Here is a 4,148-nt window from a genome sequence, read left to right on the forward strand (position 1 = left end):
CACGCCAAACCGAAGACAGACGGGAGTGGAGACTTCTTTTTCACTGGCATTATTACTGTTATTGTTATTATTATTACTTCATCTTCACTGAAATTTGTTAAGGTGGAAAGAAGTTAAAGCACATGCCAGGATCTTATAGCCAGTGGATGACACCAGCCCTTTGATTCTCAGGCCCTGATTGCTTTATTATACCAGGCTCCTGACCCAAAGGTAAACTATGCCAATGATTCGGGCCTCTGTTTGTTCACTTGAAAACTGTAAGGAGTAGAGGGAGGCCCTATACTCTCTCCATCCCCTGCTATCCTGGACCCATGAGTCTCCAGCCCCGAGGTCCTGACTTGGAGGCGGGTGGCAGGCGTACTCTATGTCTCCTGCAGAAGGAGCGCAGGTCCTCTGAATACTTTCTCCTTCTCTGAACAGCACTTCCTTCGTCCCTGTTAGGAGCCTGCTTTATAAGGTGAGGGACCTTCTTTTCATAATAAAGCCCTTTTTAATTCTGAAAAAACGTAAAAACCTTTGCTTGGAAGGAGTTCCGGACAGACCCAGCTTACACCAAGCTCCTTGGAAACTGATAGCATTTCCATGCAGCCGCAGGTGCAGTCACCACGATGTGCTTGGGAGGAGAAGGACGATTTTGTGACCAGAGAGAAGAGCCCTCTTCTGTACTAAGCCTGTGAAGCAGCAGCTGTTCTGTGTTCCTCTGTCCAGGAAACGAGAGATCAACTCGGAGAAAATTCAGAGAAAAGCAACAAAGATGATTAATGAGTAAGTGACAGCCTTGCGGGGGAATACATTGCCAGAGCTGGATGGATACCACACGCCAGAGCTGTGCGTGTGAGCAGGAGCTGGCCACAGAAAGAGAGAGGAACGATTTGACTAGGACTCAGGCAGTATCCATACTATAGAAGTAACGGGAATGAAATGGAGAGGAAAGGAAGATGTCAGCTGAAAACCAGAAACAAGTTCCTCACCAAGACACTCCCCTCTCACGACAAGGATGGAAAGCATGTTGCTTTAGTTGTTATCGTGGAAGGCCAGAAAAGGCCTTGGGAGAATCCAATTTCAGGAAACCGTGGAAAAATACCAGAGAGCTGTGGAGAGCCCATAGGGACCCTACAGAGCAGCTTCTAGACCTCGACAGCCCTGTCATGAATTCGAATCTTTGGACGAGGGTGGCAAGTCAACCAGATCCCACAGCAGCCGACAAACAACCAAGGCTACACAACGCCGCCCGGGACAGCTTCACAGGGTCACTGTGATTTAGATGATAATAAATAGCCCTCCCCGGCAGCCATGCGGACCTTGGGAACAAGTCTTCTTTCCTTGGTCCATTGAAGTCACTGGAACCCATTAGTAGTGAAGTTTCATCCCCGTTTGTAAATCACTGCCTTAGTCATGCAGCATAGCTCTTAAACCACTGAGGGTGTTTGTTTTTCATTCTCGGAGGTTATGAAGCGTAGATGCTAGCACTGGCCTGAAAGCAGCTTTGTTCCTATGGTTCCTGCACACTCCATCTCCCAACTCTACTTTTCTGCCAAGGTGCTGGGCCCATAGAGCTCTTTGATTGCATGTCATTACAGTACAAAATAAACAAGAGAAGTGGCCCTGGGGGCTGCCACCAGGGCAGGAGGCTGCTGTGAAATCTGGAAAACTGACTCCTGGCCATCCCTGGTCCGGATACAGGTTATTTTTGTGGCAGCCTCTGACCCCGGACACCCCGCGGTCTCCTCTTACACATCCTCCTCCCCACGCACTGCTTCCACCTGTTGGCTTTTGTCACCATCAGCCCCAGAGTGTCTGCTCTGCCCAGACCCCACCCTCATCTGTGTCCTTTCCCACACTTCCTCCCCACTGGCTTGCTTGCTTCTCAAAGTCAGCAGGCACCACGGGGAAGGGGATTTCTCTGTCAGCCTACACGAAACTTTCACCGTGGACAGATTTCTTCAATCCAGAAAAAAGCCTTCGGGGGAGGGGTGGGGGGGGGCTCCAGTCAGAAACCCTAGAGGGTTGGCCCCGGGGGGAGAGGCTCTCACGTGCCCTGTCTGCTACTGGGGGCAGGCATGCTTGGTGAGGGTTCACAGTGCCCAAAGCTATAGGATTCCTCACTCAAACCCCTCAGCCTGGCCCTACAGAAATGTGCTCTGTCTTGGAGAAGCCAATTAACCTCTCTGGAGGTCATTTCCTCATACTGTATCACAGTGACCACAGTTCTAATGCAGAGGCAAAAGACTCAACTAATTCTGCATGGAGAGAATGTGCTCATATATTCAAACGTCCTACACTCAAGGTTTCTCCAATAGACAAGAGTGTTCTAATCAGAGCACGATACTGCACAAGTGATCAAACTCAAGGGCTCGGAGTATTAGAGAAATTTGCCCAACATCACACACTGTGTCACGCAGCAGGGTCAAGTTTCAAACCCAGTCAATCCTGTCTTACGCCAAAGCCCTTGATTTTTCAGTTATGTCCACTGTTCTGCAGTGAGTCCAACAGAATATTTGTTTCCAGTGGTTAGACTGAACGCTCTGAGACCCTGTGGTCATGTGAAGAGAGCTGTGTTCATCAGAGCACTTGGTGACAAGTAGCTTAGGAAAAAAATAACAAATTGGAAGGTTGGGAACAATAGCTCATGCCTGTAATTCCAACATTTTGGGAGGACCAGGCAGGAGGATCGCTTGAGGCCAGAAGTCCCGAGACCAGCCTGGACAACATAGAGAGACCCTGTCTCCACAAAAAAAAAATAAAAAAAATTAGTCAGGAGTGGTGGCACGCCTGTAGTCCTAGTTACTAGGGAGACTGAGGCAGGAGGACCACTTGAGCCCAGGAGTTTGAGGTTGTGGGGAGCTATGATTCTGCCAATGCACTCCAGCCTGGGAAATAGAGCAAGACCTTGTCTCTAAAATAAAAATAACAAACTGCTCCAATGCTGAGAAATCTGGGAATAGATTTTAATCACGGCTGGGCCCACAGCTCAGACAATGTTCTGAAGTGCCTGTCTCTGCTTTTATCATTTGGTGCTATTCTTAGGCAAGTTTTCCCCTCCCAAGGAAGGAAAACAGCTGGCAGCGACCCCAGACTCACATCCTCGCTGAGCAGCCCAGAGAACAGCAGCTCTAAGAAAAGCACTGGGATTGGGGTCTCATTGAGCCAGTTCGTGTCTTTAACCTCATTGTTTAGCCGGTCACTGCATTTAGGAGGTTGGAATATGTTGAGTTACCAGGTCTGGACACTAAGGCTACCCTTTGAGTATTAAGGAGCAAAAATCCACTGAAATGCCAGGTGTGGTGGCGGGCGCATGTGATCCCAGCTACTCAGGAGGCTAAAGCAGGAGAATCTATTGAACTGGGGAGGCGGAGGTTACAATGAGCCAAGATTGCACCAGAGCACTCCAGCCTGGGCAACAAGAGCAAAACCCCATCTGAAAAAGAAAAGAAAAGAAAAGAGGTTCACTTAGCTCACAGTTCTGCAGGCTGTACAAGATGCATGATGCCAGTATTTGTGCTGTTTCTGGTGCTGGGTCAAAACATAGTGGAGAAGGTCACAGAGGCAGTAGATATGTGTGAAGAGGGAGAATCTGAGAGGCATCCTGGCTTTGTAACAACACACTCTCATGGAAACTAATCCATTCCCCTGAGAACCAATCCACTTCCACAAAAATGGCACCACGCTGTTCACGAGGGATCTGCCTCCGTGACCCAAACCCTCCCACGAGGGCCCACCTCCCAGCACCGCCCCACTAGTGGTGCTGGGGATCAAATTTCAACATGAGATTTGGAGAAGACAAACATCCAAGCATGGCATCTGTCTACCTGAGTCCTCACTGGCCCCTTCAACTCCCCACAAGTCCTGTCCACTCTACCCACAGGATGGCCCTTCAATCTGTCCACTTGTCTCCACATGGATTCCTAGACTAAGCCAGCACGGCCGGTCTCACCGAGAACACAGCAATAGCCTCCTTCCCCTTCGGACTCTCCTTCCACATTGAAGCCAGAGTGATCCTATGAACATAAATCCCACAGTGCACCCACAGACCTCTCCTGTCTCACCATGGGCCTCTCTCACCCACTGTATTAAGGCCATTCTTACATTGCCATCAAGAAATACCTGAGACTGGATAATTTATGAAGAAAAGAGGTTTAATTGGCTCA

Source organism: Colobus angolensis, unplaced genomic scaffold (genome assembly GCF_000951035.1).
Source record: "Colobus angolensis palliatus isolate OR3802 unplaced genomic scaffold, Cang.pa_1.0 Scaffold148, whole genome shotgun sequence".
NCBI classification, from domain to species: Eukaryota; Metazoa; Chordata; class Mammalia; order Primates; family Cercopithecidae; genus Colobus; species Colobus angolensis.